A 21352-nucleotide genomic window follows, 5' to 3' on the forward strand; every position below is an offset into this window, starting at 1 on the left:
TGTTTAACACTTTTTTGGTTACTACATGAATCCATATGCATTTTTTCTTAGTGTTGTTGTCTTCACTATTATTCTACAATGTAAAATAAAGGGAAACCCTTGAATGAGTAGGTGTTCTAAAACGTTTGACCGGTAGTGTACATTGGAAAGATTTGGAAAAATGTATCCCTTTTTACAGAAAATGCTGCAATTTATTATTGGATAGAGAGGATTTGATCTGCTTTATACAGGTATCAAATCAGCATCTATTCCAAATGTATATGACCAGTGTGTTATTACAGTGGATTATTGGGTTGATACTAACACACACCTACTGAAAACCTATGGAAGTTATTTGCTAATGGAAGGAGAACGAGGTGCTGCAAATGTGCTGTGTTAGTACTGCCCATCTGGAGCTGCAGAACAGTGTCTCATAATGTCTCCTTTCTGTAACAGCCTTGGCACATATTACCAAGGGTATAGAGAGGACAGTAGCCTCCGCCCCCTGTCTCTGGCTGCCATTCACACTCACTGTGATGGATGAGAGAGGGAGGTAGAGAGACATGCACAGCATCAAACACAGGCTAGGTATCAATGGCCTTTATCAGAGATAATTAGCTCACAGAGCAAATAGGGAGTTGAGTGAAGGCTCAATGACCAAGGGTGAAATTAGACCCGAACTCCCAAAAGAACTGTTGTCTCTAGACTACAGTGTCAGCTGTTTGAGTATGACTTGCATCTTAGATAGCACTTGCAGAAGTGGCTTGTCGTCGCTTAATCTCGATTCGTAAGACGTTCCCCCCTGGGGTTAAGGAGTGATGGGTGGTTATCCATCCTGTCTCTTCCCTCTGTTGTAACGCTAACTTTAAGGGAAAGAGAAAGTGGGTAGAAGCATAAGCAATTAACTTGAAAACACTACCAAATGACGCACTCGTTGTTCTCAAATTCTGTTATGGGCTAAATTATTATCCTATTTATTTATTAAATGCAGTCATTTAGTTAAGTAAATTAGATTTCCAAATTCGATAGACTGAATCCTTTTCAGTGAGGTAAGGTTTAGATTTCAAATATTATTATTTTTTAAAGGTCCTAGAAGCATTTGCATATCTAAATGGAATGTAAAGTAATTAAAATCATGGCTGAGTAAACAAACAGCGATATGTCACGCATGTGCGGCATACATTGACATATGAAGTAAACTCCTCAGTGTGACAAGGCCCAAGTGTGCTCAAACAAACCCTTTAAAATGTCCTTGATTGTGGTTGTTGCAAAAGTCCCTGATTACTAATCTTTACACTGTTTTGTGTTTCAATACGTTACTTACCAAGGTTTGTTGACCACTGAGATTTTTTTGTAATCGTGGTCTTTATTGTGTGATTGCACAACATGTAGGCCTATATCTGCTAATGTATAGGTTTTAAACACAGACACACACACACACAATCAAACACACACACACACTGAGCGATTAGTTGAGGCTTTGGGCAGGGCAGTGGGCCTCGGAGGAAACATGAGTAAGACTAATAATATAATGTGTCTGTTTTACAAGTGGACTGGCGAGGGGAGGGCGGGCTGCGGTGAAGGACAAGAGTTTATGGAGACGAGTCTCTCAGGAGAGGCATTTAAAATAATGGCTGACAATCCACAAGAAGAACACAATGAGCTGGCAGTCCATCAAGACAGTCTAAAGGGAAATCTGTGAGTGTTTGGTATTCATCATACAGCAGCCGTTCCTCTTTATGAAACAGCCCTGTTGGTTAAGCCGAGCCAAGTTCTACTGCTGTTGAAGCCGAGCCAAGCTCTACTGCCGTTGAAGCCGTGCCAAGCTCTACTGCCGTTGAAGCCGAGCCAAGCTCTACTGCCGTTGAAGCAGAGCCAAGCTCTACTGCCGTTGGAGCAGAGCCAAGCTCTACTGCCGTTGGAGCAGAGCCAAGTTCTACTGCCGTTGACGCCGAGCCAAGTTCTACTGCCGTTGAAGCCGAGCCAAGTTCTACTGCCGTTGAAGCCGAGCCAAGTTCTACTGCCGTTGAAGCCGAGCCAAGTTCTACTGCCGTTGAAGCCGAGCCAAGTTCTACTGCCGTTGAAGCCGAGCCAAGCTCTACTGCCGTTGAAGCCGAGCCAAGCTCTACTGCCGTTGAAGCCGAGCCAAGCTCTACTGCCGTTGAAGCAGAGCCAAGCTCTACTGCCGTTGAAGCGAGCCAAGCTCTACTGCTGTTGAAGCCGAGCCAAGCTCTACTGTGCTGGCCTAGTTAGGCATCCACCACTGGAACGTTTCTGGAAAGAAGTGACAGAGTAAAAATAAATGATCAGAGCCAGTAGGATATGTTTCACAATAGTGTGAAAATAGGAAATGTGAGCAAAATGGATCCACTTACAGGAATAGAGCAGTAACAACCTGTTTTGCCCCCAGCAAGAGTAGCTGCTGCCTTGGCAACAGCTAATGGGCAGTAGCAGTGCGTGGGTAATATCACTGAGGAAGCCAAGCCAGTTAAAAAGCCATATTACAGCCTTTGTTTGCTCTATAACCCATTTCTTCATACGCCACCGTGATATACAATAACGCCCTGACAACAAAAAGACAACAGTCACGTAGTGGCAGAATAAATTCAACTACATTTGTTTCATCACAAAACCAGAGAGCAGCATCTGTCCAGTGAAGTCCACGAAGCAAAAATTGCATTAGCAAAAACAGTTACACGACCTGCAGCATGGTCAAGCAAGTTAAAGTTTTCGACAGTTTACGACACAACTACTGATTTAGAACCACAGAGTTACCGCAAGTCAGCACAAAGACAACAGGAGCACTGCCTCCACTATTCCAGCACCATTTCAACTTAAACATCATCAAATCAGCAAGGCTATATTTGCTTATTTTAAAACAGTGAAAAGAAATGTAAAGATACCAAAAACAATTCAGTCCAATCAATGTTCCTAAATATAATGTGGCTGTCCATGGCACTGATTTGTGCGTGTGTGCAAGTAAAAATATATATATACTCACCCTACTTGTAGACTAGTTGAAGGCCAATGCCATCCTGTTGACAAAACGGTCTATGGCTCTGTCATACAGTACACTTTTAGTTTTTATTGTCATAGGCTACTTAGCTAAAATGCTTACTAGCCTGACTTCGTCGCATGGGCAACAGTGAACCAGCTAAGTTAGATAGCTAGTTAACATGAGCCTACCAGGCTACATATGGAACTTCAATCGTCTCAGGCCAGTGGCACAACATATTCATTTATGGTTAGATCCGAATCTCTGTCATAATCATTGGCCTGTACAGAGAATTATTTGATTTGATTTGAGAATGAAGTCAAAACCACATGTCCAAATCCCCATCATCGTCCATGGTTTAGGAAAAGGGCCGATTTAGCAAGCTGGCTACTGTAGCACATCAACACAAGCAGACCGCCCATAAACTGACACATTTTTCTGACAATTATGACGTTTTTCTTAGGATGTGATTTGATTTGTGTGAAGAGAAATCCAAAATGGGGGGCATTTTGCTGTGCCCGGACAACCCATAGTTGAGCTCAGTGCAACGATGAATTGCAAATTATTTTATATTTTTTTATCAAGGGAAGTAAATGCTTGCTGGCATCAATCAATCAAATGCTACAGTGGTAACATGTCATACTCTTTTGTTCCAGACAGCATCAGATACATGGGCCACACATACAGAGACAGAGGGGCGCTGTTTCCCTCACTCGGATGATTTCTCCAGTGAGATTCAGCCACTTGCGAGAAGACGGAAAATTATGAAAACACAGAGAGACGAGAGACATTATTTTATCATTAAAAGAAACGGTAGTGGTCAAATATCCATGATTACACACCACTGCTAATGGGGATCCTAATAAATATGAAATACTAAACCTACAGTGATTGATAACTGTATTTGTTAAGGGAATATACTATTTTCCCCCTCATCATGCATATACGAAATGATACAAGTCATAATCTATTATATTAAGTTTGTCAATAGATTCCTTCTACTTTCTCGCAATAATTTTAGAGCACTCTTTAAAAATATTTTTCAGAATTCTAAAGCTATTCTTGAGATCTACAAAATCAGCAAGCTGTTTTCTGTGTAGCCCCATCCTCGGCTAAAAGCTGTGTGAAGTCTAATGAGAGCTATTACAATTATACTCAATAAAATGCAACATGCAACAATTTCAATGATTTTACTAAGTTACAGTTCATATAAGGAAATAAATTCATTAGGCCCTAATCTATGGATTTCACATGACTTGGCAGGGGTGCAGCCATGGGTGGGCCTTGGAGGACATAGGCCCACCAACTTGGCAGTCAGGCCCAGCCAATCAGAATGAGTTTTTCCCCACAAAAGAACTGTATATTACAGACAGAAATACTTATCAGTTTCATCAGCTGTCTGGGTGGCTGGTTTCAGACGATCCCGCAGGTGAAGAAGCCGGATGTGGAGGTCCTGGGCTGGCGTGGTTCCACGTGGTCTGCGATTGGATGCCAAATGATCTAAAACGATGATGGAGGCGGAATATTGAAGAGAAATAAACATTACATTATCAGGTAACAGCTGCTGGACATTCCTGCATGCTCAGTCAGCATGCTTATTGCACACTCCCTCAAAACTTCAGACATCTGTGGTATTGTAAGGGGCACCTGTGTAATGATCATGCTGTTTAATCAGCTTCATGATATGTCACACTTATCAGGTGGATGGATTATCTTGCTGAACAAGAAAAGCACACTAACAAGGATGCAAACAAATTTGTGCACAAAAATTAGAGACAAAATATTTTTGGGGTGTGTATGGAAACTTTCTGGGATCTTTTATTTCAGCTCATGACACATGGGATCAACACTTTACAAGTTGCGTTTATATTTTGTTCAGTATGCATAAAATATGTTAATTTAGCAAATCAATGCAACAAAAGAAGACTAAAGTGGGAGAAGAACCTGGTTCCGTAGCACCAGATACCTTAGCACCAGGTTCCGTAGCACCAGGTTCCGTAGCACCAGGTACCGTAGCACCAGGTTCCGTAGCACCCGGTTCCGTAGCACCAGGTACCGTAGCACCAGGTTCCGTAGCACCAGGTTCTGTAGCACCAGGCTTCGTAGCGCCAGGTTCTGTAGCACCAGGTTCCATAGCACCAGGTTCTGTAGCACCAGGTCCGTAGCACCAGGTTCCGTAGCACCAGGTTCCGTAGCACCAGGTTCTGTAGCACCAGGTCCGTAGCACCAGGCAAGCTGAATCAAGTACAACAAAAGCGTTGGTAAGAAAAACTATACTATTTGAACCCAGGTCTGGTTGCAGAAGATTAAAAACTTGCCTTGAAACAGGCTCAAACCACTAGCAACATGGCTGGTGTTCGTCTGATGAATTACTCTGTACTGACATGATGAAGCCTCTCATCTTTCCTCCCAAAGAAACCAGCTCGGCAGCTGATAGAAAAACTTAGATCAATAAGATCAGAGGAGCGCTCATCGACTGGATCCCCTCATTGGCTTTGAAATATTTTCCTGTACTATGATATTTTCACCATCTATACTTTCTCACAAAGCTTAACAATGGATGTAATAAAGGTTTCCTATATCGCGGGTGGCTTTGATGCCCCACGTTATGCCAGGAACACTGACAAAGGCCAGTTCAGCTATTTATCTCCGTCTCTCACTGTTAGCTACCGAGCTAATGACTTACAGCGGATGGAGATGTGGCATCTGAGATGAAAGACAGAGATGCCGAGGATTTAAAGATCCACAGATCACTGATAATGCACAGCACAAACAGAAAACACCCTCCGGTTGGGTTTCTCCTCTGTTGTTCTGCCGTCATTAAACAGCTAGTATCAACAAACGGCTGAGCGTGTGAATAATAATGAGTCTCTAGCATCCTACATAGTGTAGTACAAAGCATGTTGGAGGCGTAAACCCATAGGCAGACACCAGGGAGCCTTCACAGTGCCTGTGGAACCTCTGCTGCTTCTTCTCCTTCCTCTAAGCAGTTCCGATTATTAGCATAATATGTTATTAGAATGCTAAGCTAATCAGGTGCCGGGGAGTATTCAGCCAAACCAGGGTGTGGACTTGAGGGAAACCTGAGAGTCCTTGAAGAGTACTCGTTCTATGATGAGCCATGCTACTGATAAACATCAGTGGTAGACTGGCATTTAAAGCCAGAGGCGTTCAAAATGTCTATAATAATGGATTTTGCTCACGGGATACAGTAGTCTTACAGTAAAGTACACAATGCGGTATAGATCAGGCAATTGTTTAGGTTGCCCTAACCTTACACCTCTCACCCAGCTAACAGAATGTCATCCCTGTATTGTGTTATGTACCAAAACATCACCTCAAAATACTACCTGTTAGTAAGTGTGTCACATTCTCGATCAAGGTATTTGAAAAACAAAAAACTGCGCATCGCAACACAACATCCCTTTAAAGTCATCGGCCTGTGATGCTATGGGATCAGTTTACAGTTATTATTACAGTCAAGGTACAGCGTCTACAGTAAGTAACCGTCCCCCCTCTGTGAGTTGAACCGATAACGTCATAGATTTTTGTGTTTTATTAATATTTCACATACTAAACAAACAATTATTTATCCTAATTTACTCAGCTGTGTCCAGTGATGCTTCAGGGGAGGCAGTTGCCTCTGGGAACCTTTTCACAACATGTTGCAATGTTTCCCCTTCACATAAATCAGCCACTGACGTCCAGAGACCTTTTGGCTATTAAGAGCACACAAATTCTTGTGAAAAGCTGTTGGGATCAGCGGTATCGGGTCTTTGGAGAGAGGATTTGCCATAGCTGGAGGACTTGTAATCTCACAGCCCCATAAATACTGCAGCCAATTATTGTGTGGATACAGGCACATCCCAGGACGACCCAGGGCACTTGAGCTGCAGAGTAGAGTGGGTATAGTAATTATGTCTCAAAATCATAGGTCATTAATCTATTTGGGAATGTTATTTACTACACCGTACAATTTGCAAGTACATTGATTATATTGGTAGCCTATTTGAGTGGTGATACTTGCTTTTGCAGTTGCTGTGTTTAGTGTAAAATTGTAGAACTACCGTGGATGGGAAGGAGTCATACTACTGATGACTAACTTCACCTGGGTTTGAACTAAACAACCCAAACACCCTCTGTGAGTTTCTTTCTCTCGGTAAACTGTCTCTTCCATTAAGCTGTAATTCACTGAAGCAGTGTGTCATCTATAGAAATACCATGTAGAGCTACTTTAGAAGTGGGCGAAGGCTCAATCCCAAACAGGTGTCTAGAGAGATGTTGTGTTTTCTGGACCACGTGGCCACTGACCTTTAAATCAACCCCCACTATGCAAAGGAGGCCTACCACAGCACAAGAACAGTGGTTCACCAAACCATCTCATTGTATTATTATCATTATCACAAATTTGACACAATAGACATCAACATTTGGGATGATTTCCGGTGAAATTGTTCAATAGGCCTCAGATACCTGTAAACGTTAGACGTTTTAAAGGGTTTCTCATTCAATTTGGACTCAGATTGTGAGCCAGTTTTGTCCCCCAAAACACAACCCAGATGCCCTTGCTCAGCCTAATGACATCGTGAATCAACTGTACCACGCTTTTACTCTTCATCCGTACACAACTTCATGGGCCTTGATAACGACGCCAAGTTTCTCCCTAAATTATCACCAGCCCCCCCCCGACCCCCCCATCCCATTTGAATTCCGTCCCTGCCGGTGCGCTGTGCCTTTCCTCAACGCATCCCTAACTCAATTGCGGCACTATAGGACTTGACAAAAAAGGTGGAAATTGAGGCGCATCCTTTGAAAGTGGAACGTCTCTTTATTCCTTTGAGGTTGATGTGTCTGCAGTGCTCTGAGCATGCCCAGTTTGCAGATGATGATGAAAGAGGGTTTCAAATCTAGCTGAAGATTAAAGAGATGTATTTGCTTCTCTCCAGGCTCATTATTCTCAATTCAGGTGTCTTTCCGCAGAGTTCTTCCCTTCTCTGCCCTATTTCCTCCCTTTTTAACTGTCAGATCCCTCGCTCCGGTTGAATGAATGAAGTCTCCACTTGAAGGGTCTGCTAATAGGATAAGAGTGATGGCCAAATGACTTTGATAGAAAAATTGAGACAAATGTACAGACATTTAATTCAAAAGCACGCATAAAAAAGTTATTGGGATGGCAGGTACAGGTACAGAATTATATTTTGGAGAAAACAAAACGTACATTATGAATGCATAGAAGGTTGTTGGTGTTATCCACGGCTCCTTGATTACCTTGGAATAATTCTCATCAGCAAGAGAGGCTGGAATGAATTAAAAGCTGCAAAATGTATTCTCACTGTAATTAAGCACTAGCCTGAAACAGAGCTCCACCTGCTCACAACTGTTTGTAATTTACTTTCACCAAAACATGGTTTTAGATGTTTACTGATCTATTTCTCACCCAGATGTTAGAACCAGCTGTCTGCATGGATAGCTGCTCACTAGGAGCTGGTCGGAGGCCAACACTTTCCCACGAGATATGGATCTTCCCGAGATTAGCTGCTCACAGATGTGAATGGCTAAGATAGTTTGTTGTATTACAAATTGAAGACGTTTTTAGATGGAGAACATAATTCCGACAAGACGGGGTGAAAACAAAACTGTACACCCTATGTGACATATGACAACACAAAAATAAGACAATAGAGATATCCAGCTGCATAATTATCAACCTAGCTGTGTTGCATCGATAGGCATCCAGATGATCTAAAAGGGTTGATAACCGCAGCTCTCATCTATTAGTGCTGGCTGTCCCCAAAGATGATCTATTATATTGACAAGATAGTTGAGTGACCACTCTAACAATGGAAATACATGTCCTCAAAGATGGAAGGCAGGAGGGATGAGGCGAGATCAGGTGGGATCTTTCTAGCCAATGAGAGGGCAGATATGAGGGTGAATAACAGGCACAAAAATTTTTCAAAGTTGCCGAAATGCCACGCGCGTCCACTTATATCAGTGCATTCATAACAACCTAACCGTTATGAAACTGCTATTTGATTAAAATTAGCCTCATGTAGCAAAATAGCAATTTCATTTTTTGTTGACCAAATTCGACATTCTCATTGACCTCATTCTTCACTTCCTGGTCTTATTTTTGTGGACAGATTTTAGGCAGAGTAAAACCCTCTCGCTTCGCCTCATCTTCTCTGCTATCCCCCTCATAAACCCTGTCACATGTTGCATCTGGCAGCTCCTGACTCAAAATGGCCTCCTGTGTAACAGTAGGGGAAGGGACAGGTGGGTAGGGTAAAGGTGCAGGCATAAAAAAACATCTGCAGTCTCTATTTCAAGAGTCATAAAGCATCACAGCGATGCCCCAGCCACTAACAGGAACATGCCTGTCCTCATCACACAGCGATGCCCCAGCCACTAACAGGAACATGCCTGTCCTCGTCACACAGCGATGCCCCAGCCACTAACAGGACCATGCCTGTCCTCATCACACAGCGATGCCCCAGCCACTAACAGGAACATGCCTGTCCTCATCACACAGCGATGCCCCAGCCACTAACAGGAACATGCCTGTCCTCATCACCACAACAGGAACATGATGCCCCAGCCACTAACAGGAACATGTCTGTCCTCATCACACAGCGATGCCCCAGCCACTAACAGGAACATGCCTGTCCTCGTCACACAGCGATGCCCCAGCCACTAACAGGAACATGCCTGTCCTCATCACACAGCGATGCCCCAGCCACTAACAGGAACATGCCTGTCCTCATCACACAGCGATGCCCCAGCCACTAACAGGAACATGCCTGTCCTCATCACACAGCGATGCCCCAGCCACTAACAGGAACATGCCTGTCCTCCTCCCCAGCCACTACAGGAACATGCCTGATGCCCCAGCCACTAACAGGAACATGCCTGTCCTCATCACACAGCGATGCCCCAGCCACTAACAGGAACATGCCTGTCCTCATCACACAGCGATGCCCCAGCCACTAACAGGAACATTCATTTACATAAATGATTTCAGCACGGTCATAAACCTCTCAAGCGTTATCACCTTCGAGACACATTTCATGACTGACATTTTAAGCTGGGCTTCGATTAATTGGCTCCCATTTGGGCCGGTCGTCCAAGAGGTCTGTAACCGTATGCTAATTCCGCAACCAAAAGCAAGTTAAATACACCAGGCAAGCTTAACTATATAGTACTTTTATTAGCGCTAAGGCAGATGGGTAATGACCCTAGACAATGATAAAATATTTTAATAACGTCCCAACTCTTACCCCTGAGAACCACGGGCATACACTGTAGGTCGAGACACTTGAGAGGCTTTGCGTTTGTTACGTCACAGATTCCAAAATAGGCTGCTAATATTTGTCCTTGTTGAATGTGAGAAGATACGCAATGTAATTTCACCATTCCCTAAGTTACGTGTCCCTTTCAACCAATTAATTTAAACATAATCAAATTCAGTTTTTTGGACTTCACATTTTGCATTAGTCAAATGCAATCATTGCAATTTCTAGAAAAATTGCCAAAATTGCCCATTACTACTAAAGCCCTATCTAATATTCAGTATAAAAGCCTAAAACGCAGAGGCACTTTTTGTTTGATGCTGTCGCTAAAGACATTAGCATATGTTTGCAATTACTGTCTTATCAAAACTGGAATCAAAACAGTAATCAGGATGGGGTCTTGACACCAGTCTTGTCTGCTCAATTCAGCAGAAAGGTGCATAAAAAATGAGGTGTGTGGTTTTTCTGACAGTGTGGGATGTACACTGTGGGATGTACACTCAGGGAGAAAAAGGTGTAGATTCACTACTCAGGGAGAAAAAGGTGTAGATTCACTACTCAGGGAGAAAAGGTGTAGATTCACTACTCAGGGAGAAAAAGGTGTAGATTCACTACTCAGGGAGAAAAGGTGTAGATTCACTACTCAGGGAGAAAAGGTGTAGATTCACTACTCAGGGAGAAAAGGGTGTAGATTCACACGCAGAGCAAGGCAGATGTTTAATCCTTCTCAGAAGGCAGGAATCGTGGTCACCAGCAGACAAAGGTCAAACACAGATAGGTAGTCAAAAACAAACAATAGAACTGAACTAAATAGGGAGCTGATGAGGCCAGATGAGAAATGAACACAGATTGAAATCAATGAACAAAAATGAAAGACAGGGTTATGTTCCAGAACACAAAGAAACAGGGCTATGTTCCAGAACACAAAGAAACAGGGCTATGTTCCAGAACACAAAGAAACAGGGCTATGTTCCAGAACACAAAGAAACAGGGCTATGTTCCAGAACACAAAGAAATGTTCAGAACACAAAGGGGCTATGTTCCAGAACACAAAGAAACAGGGCTATGTTCCAGAACACAAAGAAACAGGGCTATGTTCCAGAACACAAAGAAACAGGGTTATGTTCCAGAACACAAAGAAACAGGGCTATGTTCCAGAACACAAAGAAACAGGGCTATGTTCCAGAACACAAAGAAACAGGGCTAAGAAACAGGGCTATGTTCCAGAACACAAAGAAACAGGGCTATGTTCCAGAACACAAAGAAACAGGGCTATGTTCCAGAACACAAAGAAACAGGGTTATGTTCCAGAACACAAAGAAACAGGGCTATGTTCCAGAACACAAAGAAACAGGGTTATGTTCCAGAACACAAAGAAACAGGGCTATGTTCCAGAACACAAAGACACAGGGCTACGTTCCAGAACACAAAGAAACAGGTCTACGTTCCAGAACACAAAGAAACAGGGCTATGTTCCAGAACACAAAGAAACAGGGCTATGTTCCAGAACACAAAGAAACAGGGCTATGTTCCAGAACACAAAGAAACAGGGCTATGTTCCAGAACACAAAGAAACAGGTCTATGTTCCAGAACACAAAGAAACAGGGCTATGTTCCAGAACACAAAGAAACAGGGCTATGTTCCAGAACACAAAGAAACAGGTCTATGTTCCAGAACACAAAGAAACAGGGCTATGTTCCAGAACACAAAGAAACAGGTCTATGTTCCAGAACACAAAGAAACAGGTCTATGTTCCAGAACACAAAGAAACAGGACTACATTTCAGAACCCAAAGAAACAGGGCTACGTTCCAGAACCCAAAGAAACAGGGCTATGTTCCAGAACCCAAAGAAACAGGGCTATGTTCCAGAACACAAAGAAACAGGGCTATGTTCCAGAACACAAAGAAACAGGTCTATGTTCCAGAACACAAAGAAACAGGGCTATGTTCCAGAACACAAAGAAACAGGGCTATGTTCCAGAACACAAAGAAACAGGGCTTCGTTCCAGAACACAAAGAAACAGGGCTTCGTTCCAGAACACAAAGAAACAGGGCTTCGTTCCAGAACCCAAAGAAACAGGTCTATGTTCCAGAACACAAAGAAACAGGGCTACGTTCCAGAACACAAAGAAAAAGAACTCAAGGTTGACTAAGAAAAGAAAAGCGGAACCTTACAGTGGTATTGTCACTTGTCTTTATTAAAGCTGTTCCAAACTACAGATCACATTACTGTATCTCCCCAAATTACAACCAATCCCTAAATTAGCAACTTCATTTTCTGACTATAACATTCAAATGTTTTAATTACTCAGCTCTCAGAAAATAACTCAACTCTCAGCATTTACAATCAGCGTATAACAAGACTAGTAGTACTAATCCTTAAATTAGCTAACACAAATATGCCAATCTGTGGAAAATGCTGGCCGCTGAGTTATTAAATCATTTGAATGTGTTGTTTCGCAGTAATTTAAAGGGATAGTTCAAATATACCTGTTTTCTTTCCTTGTAAAAAGTTTTGTTCAACTAGCCGTTGCCACCAACCGCTAACAGTATCATTAACATTAATATGTTTGTAATGTGGATGAAATATCCCTTTAAAATCAACCAACATGTGTTATTTTATTCCTGTTTTCTCCATGCTAGTGGAATGTCTACTTTATTACCATAGACTTGTGTTTGGAGGTGGTCAGGTGGCTTGTTGAGGTCATCTGATTAATTCTTTGTTGAAAATGAAACTGTCCTTCACAATCTTTATGGTCTCATATATGTGTCTGCATTACTATGAAATATGAAGGTCCAATGAAATGCAATGTATTTGTTTACACTACAAATCCTTTACATCTCCATTGTCTAAAAATAAACACTGGTTTTACACTACAAATCCTTTACATTTCCATTGTCTAAAAATAAACACTGGTTTTACACTACAAATCCTTTACATTTCCATTGTCTGAAAATAAACACTGGGTTTACACTACAAATCCTTTACATTTCCATTGTCTAAAAATAAACACTGGTTTTACACTACAAATCCTTTACATTTCCATTGTCTAAAAATAAACACTGGTTTTACACTACAAATCCTTTACATTTCCATTGTCTGAAAATAAACACTGGGTTTACACTACAAATCCATCTCCATTGTCTAAAAATAAACACTGGGTTTACACTACAAATCCTTTACATTTCCATTGTCTAAAAATAAACACTGGGTTTACACTACAAATCCTTTACATTTCCATTGTCTAAAAATAAACACTGGGTTTACACTACAAATCCTTTACATCTCCATTGTCTAAAAATAAACACTGGGTTTACACTACAAATCCTTTACATCTCCATTGTCTAAAAATAAACACTGGGTTTACACTACAAATCCTTTACATCTCCATTGTCTAAAAATAAACACTGGGTTTACACTACAAATCCTTTACATCTCCATTGTCTAAAAATAAACACTGGGTTTACACTACAAATCCTTTACATTTCCATTGTCTAAAAATAAACACTGGGTTTACACTACAAATCCTTTACATTTCCATTGTCTAAAAATAAACACTGGGTTTACACAACAAATCCTTTACATTTCCATTGTCTAAAAATAAACACTGGGTTTACACTACAAATCCTTTACATTTCCATTGTCTAAAAATAAACACTGGGTTTACACTACAAATCCTTTACATTTCCATTGTCTAAAAATAAACACTGGGTTTACACTACAAATCCTTTACATTTCCATTGCCTAAAAATAAACACTGGGTTTACACTACAAATCCTTTACATCTCCATTGTCTGAAAATAAACACTGGGTTTACACTACAAATCCTTTACATCTCCATTGTCTGAAAATAAACACTGGGTTTACACTACAAATCCTTTACATTTCCATTGTCTAAAAATAAACACTGGGTTTACACTACAAATCCTTTACATTTCCATTGCCTAAAAATAAACACTGGGTTTACACTACAAATCCTTTACATCTCCATTGTCTAAAAATAAACACTGGGTTTACACTACAAATCCTTTACATCTCCATTGTCTAAAAATAAACACTGGGTTTACACTACAAATCCTTTACATTTCCATTGTCTAAAAATAAACACTGGGTTTACACTACAAATCCTTTACATCTCCATTGTCTAAAAATAAACACTGGGTTTACACTACAAATCCTTTACATCTCCATTGCCTAAAAATAAACACTGGGTTTACACTACAAATCCTTTACATCTCCATTGTCTAAATATAAACACTGGGTTTACACTACAAATCCTTTACATTTCCATTGCCTAAAAATAAACACTGGGTTTACACAACAAATCCTTTACATCTCCATTGTCTAAAAATAAACACTGGGTTTACACTAGCTGGCACAGCCACAAAGTCAAAATGATCTATATTATAAAAATGTATGAAAACAAAACATGAGCCTTTTGGTAATTTATTTAAGGTTAGGGTTAGATATTAGGAAGATGAATTATAGAAATAGACAGGGTTTATCTGCGTCTATTTGTTGTAACAAAATATAGGCAGGTTTATGACTTTGTGGCTGTGCCAACTAGTGTCGACCAAAACCCCGGGTCCTGTTGTGGATCATTACAGGTGAACTTGAGATAACTTTCCCAGCTGTACTCTGCTTTCCATTTCTCAATGCACATCAATATCGCAATTATCGATAATGGATCTGCCAAGATAATGTTATAGAGGAAGATGTATGACAATCAAACAAAAGGCCGGTGCTGAGATTGAGTCATTGAGTCATTCAGAGACTGGGGAAGGAGAGACATTGACTCTCCTTTCCCTGATTTCCACCTCTCATTTCAGAAGAGAATACTTTTAAGCCATCATGTTAAGACAGGTCCACTCATCGCTCTCATCTATCCCCATTATGCTTCAACCACGTCCTCACATCGTCCCATTGGAGAAAATAGCTGTGGAGATTGAGGGCCACTTTATTTATTTAGTGTCAAAATGACATTATGGTTTCGGGAGATTTCCATCCTCAATGTGATTGAGTTACCTTTTGAGAATGAAAACAAGAGTGAACAGGGAATATTTCAGTTCATTTCATTGTCATTAGTGTTTCATGCAAGACGTGTGCTTATCAACATGCAGGTGCTTAATTGCTGCTATGGGAGATTTGATAGAGCTGGAAAGCATGACCAAAATATTACTCCAACATTACTCCAACATAACGCCAATATTACTCCAACACTACTCCAACATACCGCCAATATTACTCCAACATTACTCCCACACTACTCCAACATTATTCCGACATACCCCGACACTACTCCAACATAGCTCCAACATTACTCCAACTAAACACCTACAATACTTCAACTTTACTCCAACATCACTCCAAACTTAACTCTAGCATAACACCAATATTACTCCAGAATCACTCCAACATTACTCCAACATAACACCAACATTACTCTAGAACTATTCCAGAATTACTCCAACATTACTCCAACATTACTCTAGAACTATTCCAGAATTACTCCAACATTCCACCAACATTACTCCAACATTACTTCAGCGTTACTCCAACATTACTCCAGAATTACTTCAGTATATCTGCACATTCCCTCACTGTCTTCATAAGATAATGATAAACAGAACTGGATAGAATTTAATGTGTAGTGTGTAGTCTGTAGTGTGTAATGTGTAGTGAAATGTGTAGTGTGCAGAGTGTAGCGTCTAGTGTGCAGTGTGTAAAGTGTAGTGTGTAGTGTTCAGTGTGTAATGTGTGTAGTGTGTAGTGTAATGTGTAGTGTGTAGTGTGTGTAGTGTGTAGTGTAATGTGTAGTGTGTAGTGTGTGTAGTGTGTAATGTGTCGGGTGTAATGTGTAGTGTGTAGTGTGTAATGTGTAGAGTGTAGTGTGTAGTGTGTAATGTGTATAGTGTAATGTGTAGTGTGTAGTGTGTCATGTGTAGTGTGTACTTGTATTGTGTAATGTGTAGTGTGTAGTTTGTAGTGTGTAATGTGTAATGTGTAGTTTGTAGTTTGTATTGTGTAATGTGTAGTGTGTAGTGTGTAATGTGTAGTATGTGGTGTGCAGTCTGTAGACTGTAGTCTGTAAAGTGTAAAGTGTCGTGTATCATGTGTAAAGTGTAGTGTGTAATGTGTAGTGTGTAATGTGTAGTGTGTAGTGTGTAATGTGTAGTGTATAATGTGTAGTGTGTAGTGTGAGTCTTTCAGTAACGCTGATAAAGGTAGCTCTGTATGAACTGTATAGGAACACAATATTATATTATCCTTGCATGGTACAGTGCAAATAAAGTATGTTGCTTTAAGCCTTGGGCCAACGTGTCCGCATACCGTATATGATTTCTTACTCAATACAAACAGTTAGGACCGCATGACAAAACATTTTTTCCTCTGATAGCCTTTTGAACTCTACGTTATTTCTTCCCCCAGGCACAATGTATTCATGCATCTGTTACCCAATGTACAAAGGATTCCACTGGCATTCATAGCTGGATGTTGAAAAACATAGAGCCAAGTGATTGCGTCTCTCTCAGGGAGCAGGTCAGCATTGAATGAGATCAGCATGTAATAGGATTTATATGCCAGTGGTGATTCAATACATAGTCCTTGGAAAGTACTTGGAAATGTGGATTGGTCTTATGATGATGTTGATCAAGCTTTTTTTATTTTTTATTTTTTACTAGGCAAGTCAGTTAAAGAACAAATTCTTATTTTCAATGACAGCCTAGGAACAATGGGTTAACTGCCTGTTCAGGGGCAGAACTACAGATTTGTACCTTGTCAGCTCAGGGATTTGAACTTGCAACCTTTCGGTTACTAGTCCAACGCTCTAACCACTAGGATACCCTGCCACCCCTAGCTTTGTATCTTTTTAAACTCTTTCTTGGGCAGGCGAAGCCCTCGACAACATTCCACTGAAAAGGCAGCGCGCAAAATTAAAAAATATTATTTTAGAAATATGTAACTTTCACACATTAACAGGTCCAATACAGCAAATGAAAGATAAACATCGTGTTAATCTACCCATCGTGTCAGATTTAAAAAATGCTTTACAGCGAAAGCACAACATATGATTATGTTAGGTCATAGCCAAGTCAAAAAAACACACAGGCATTTTTTCCAGCCAAAGATAGGAGTCACAAAAAGCAGAAATATAGATCAAATTAATCACTAACGTTTGATGATCTTCATCAGATGACACTCATAGGACATCATGTTACACAATACATGTATGTTTTGTTCGATAATGTGCATATTTGTATCCAAAAATCTCAGTTTACATTGGCGCATTACGTGCAGTAATGTTGTGATTCCAAAACATCCGGTGCAGAAATACTCATAATAAACATTGATAAAAGATACAAGTGTTATTCACAGAATTAAAGATAGACTTCTCCTTTAATGCAACCGCTGTGTCAGATAAAAAATAAAATAAAACTTAAATAGCAAACGGCGCTCAGAGCCCAATCCACATAACATATCCTCCATATTGGAGTCAACAGAAGTTAGAAATAACACGATAAATATTCACTTACCTTTGATGATCTTCATCAGAAGGCACTCCCAGGAATCCCAGTTCGACAAATAAATTACTGATTTGTTCCATAAAGTTCCATAAAGTCCATCATTTCTGTCCAAATAGCTACTTATATAGCGTGTTCAGCCCAGTAATCCAACTTCATGAGGCGTGAGCACTTCGTCCAGACAAAAACTCGAAAAGTTCCGTTGCAGGTCGTAGAAACAAGTCAAACGATGTATGGAATCAATCTTTAGGATGTTGTTAACATACATCATCAATAAGGTTCCAACCGGATAATTCCTATGTCTGAAGAAAAGCACTGGAAATAGAGGTAACTCTGTCGGGAGCGCATGTCATGAGACCAAGGCACTCTGCCAGACCACTGACTCAAACAGGTCTCATGAGCCCCTCCTTTATAGTAGAATCCTCAAACAAGTTTCTAAAGATGGTTGACATCTATTGGAAGCCGTAGGAAGTGCAACTTGACTCCATAGACATTGTGTATTCAGGTAGGCCAAGCTTTGAAAAACTACAAACCTCAGATTTCCCACTTCCTTTTTGGATTTTTGCCAGGTTTTTGCCTGCCATATGAGTTCTGTTATACTCACAGACATCATTCAAACAGTTGAAGAAACTTCAGTGTTTTCGATCCAATATTAATAATAATATGCATATATTAACATCTGGGACAGAGTAGGAGGCAGTTCACTCTGGGCACGCTATTCATCAAAAAGTGAAAATGCTGCCCCCTATCCCAAAAAGGATGATTAAAGATTTGACTCTCTGGCTCCGATGAAGCAAATCCGAATCAAATTACGTTCAGGATAATTTCTGACATCTTAGACCTCATAAGGAAAAGGGATTGCTACCTGGCCAAATTCAAAAAGACAAATCTACACCAAGATTATGATTGTTATATTAAATGTAGAAACAAGCAAGATACAAAATGGATAAGGACAAATCCGAACATTACAAAATACACTGTTAATGACAACTTACATCAGCCTCATAAACTGTTTGAGCTATGCATGTTAACAGAGGACAAAGTTAACAATCTACTATGTTTAATGAGCACAAACAACTGGGTCGGACAACGGTCCTGCGAGATATCATAAAGGATTGGGTCTGTGTCTCTATGATAACGCATATTGGAAACCTTTCAATTAGCAGTGGTCAATTCCCCAACGAGCTCAAAACAGCCCAGGTGGTTCCGCTCCACAAGAAGAGCAGTAAAACAGATGTAGGAAACTACAGGCCCGTGTCGATCCTCAGCACCTCATCCAAAGTTGATGAGAGATTAATTTTTAATCAACTTGAGGGATACCTTCTCGACCACAAACTTCTTTATTAACTCCAATCTGCCTTTAGAACAGTCCCTCCCACCGATAGCATTCTTATGCACCTTTTTGACCACATCAAGCAGGAAAGTGAGAAGGAGAACTATACAGGTATGATCATGTTAGACTAGAGGAGATATTCTCCTCATGAAACTGCAATGTATTGGTCTAAATGACGTAGCAGTGAATTGGTTTAGGTCTTACCTGACTAACAGAACACAAGTATGTCATGTTGGTGATATTCTATTAGAGGCCAAAAAAATATCCCTTGGAGTACCACAGGGATTAACTTTAGGGCCACTCTTATTTCTTATATATGTTAATGATATGCCATATACAGTAAAGTGCAAACTCCTGCTTTATGCTGATGATTCAGCCATGCTGTTATCAGGGAAGGATACAGCTTACATAAAGGAGACTCTGAGTAAGGAATTGCATTCTGTTAGAGATTGGTTGACTGACAACAAATTGTCACTACATTTGAGAAAAACTGAATCGATTTTGTTTTGAAAATGTAGATTGCTTAAGGCTGACAAGGAGTGAATCTAAGAGAAGTGTAATTTATCTTGGTGTGTCCCTAGACCAATCTCTTTCTGGAGACCTGATTGCTGCTTAAATCCTTTTTAAAATGGTAAACAAACTTACATTTCTATATTGTAACACTAGATTTTTTAACATCAAAGTTCAGAGACTTCTTGTCTCAACCTTGATTCAGTGTCATTTTGACTATGCCTGCTCTGCCTGGTATAGTGGGTTATCAAAAAAGCTGAAAAAGAGAATGCAGGTCATGCAAAATAATGTTATCAGGTATAAGCTGAATGCCCCCCAGGACCCACATAGGGGTACAGGAGTTCCGGGAGGTGGGCTTGATGTCTTTCGAGACCAGAGTGGACCAACTTAAACTCAATCATAAGCTTGACATCTTAAATGATCGTGCCCCAGGTTATATGGTCTATAACCAGCACAGTTAAACCACATTGTTATGGTTAATAAACAGCACAGTTAAATCACATTGTTATGGTTTATAACCAGCACAGTTGCCATACCAGAGCTAGTGTTATGTCTTGTAAAATCCTAAGAGTAAACAATACTGTGAGGAGCACACTACACTCTACACTCTGCACTCTACACACTACACACTACACACTACACACTACACACTACACACTACACACTACACACTACACACTACACTCTACACTCTACACTCTACACTCTACACTCTACACTCTACACTCTACACTCTACACTCTACACTCTACACTCTACACTCTACACTCTACACAGTATATTTGGATTTGTTTAACACTTTTTTGCTTACTTTATGATTCCATATGTGTTATTTCATAGTTCTGATGTCTTCAATATTATTCTACAATGTAGAAAATAGTGAAAAATAAAGAAAAACCCTGGAATGAGTAGGTGTGTCCAAACTTTTGACTGATACTGTAAATCTCCCCCAAATATATGGGGGGGGGGGGGTTGGACATGATGCAGACAATTACATTGATGTAAGCTATAATCTGTATGCAATATTACAGTTTTTGCTGATTGTTTACACATGGAAAGTGAATGCTTAGACAAAAGCATCATAACCTTAACTTTTGTAACCGGGCCTTTAACAAAGGCACCAAAAGTACAAACACATTTTCTGCTTTACACTTTGTTTGCAATTCTGCAACACACTTGCAAAACATTACACACTGTTTCTTACATTAGACACTTCGTTCAAGAATGTCATCTCTTGCAATCATTGGGAAAACACTTCTATTCAAAATGCAAAACATACCTGAAATTGGCAACACACACACACACACACACACACACACACACACACACACACACACACACACACACACACACACACACACACACACACACACACACACACACACACACACACACACACACACACACACACACACACACACACACACACACACACACACACACACACACACACGCGAAAACACTTCTACAGTAACTGAAGATCAATTAGTCTGAGCCTTACCACTACAAATAGACCTCAGGTTAGATCACCTCTTTTGTGAGAACTATACAAACATGGAGGCAGTGAGAGTGAGAGGAAGAGGAAGAGGAAGAGAGAGAGAGAGAGGAGGAGGACGAGGACGAGGACGAAGACAAGGGGACCAGGCAATAGACGGAGACATATTTCCGACGACATTAGTGCCACTTTGGTGGACCATGTCACAAGTCATGGCCTGACGAT

At 40.6% G+C, this 21352-nt stretch overlaps 1 long non-coding RNA gene across 1 annotated transcript; it reads right to left on the bottom strand.

Annotated features, from left to right (window-relative positions):
• Nucleotides 1-1303: 1303 nt before the first annotated feature.
• On the bottom strand, nt 1304-3554 carry LOC124042103. The gene is made up of 3 exons (XR_006840045.1): nt 2981-3554; nt 2355-2543; nt 1304-2253 (listed from the first exon to the last, which is right to left on the bottom strand). It is a non-coding gene; the product is annotated as an uncharacterized LOC124042103 (long non-coding RNA).
• Between the last annotated feature and the right edge of the window lie 17798 nt (nt 3555-21352).

The sequence above is a fragment of the Oncorhynchus gorbuscha genome, linkage group LG08 (assembly GCF_021184085.1).
Source record: "Oncorhynchus gorbuscha isolate QuinsamMale2020 ecotype Even-year linkage group LG08, OgorEven_v1.0, whole genome shotgun sequence".
Taxonomy (NCBI): domain Eukaryota; kingdom Metazoa; phylum Chordata; class Actinopteri; order Salmoniformes; family Salmonidae; genus Oncorhynchus; species Oncorhynchus gorbuscha.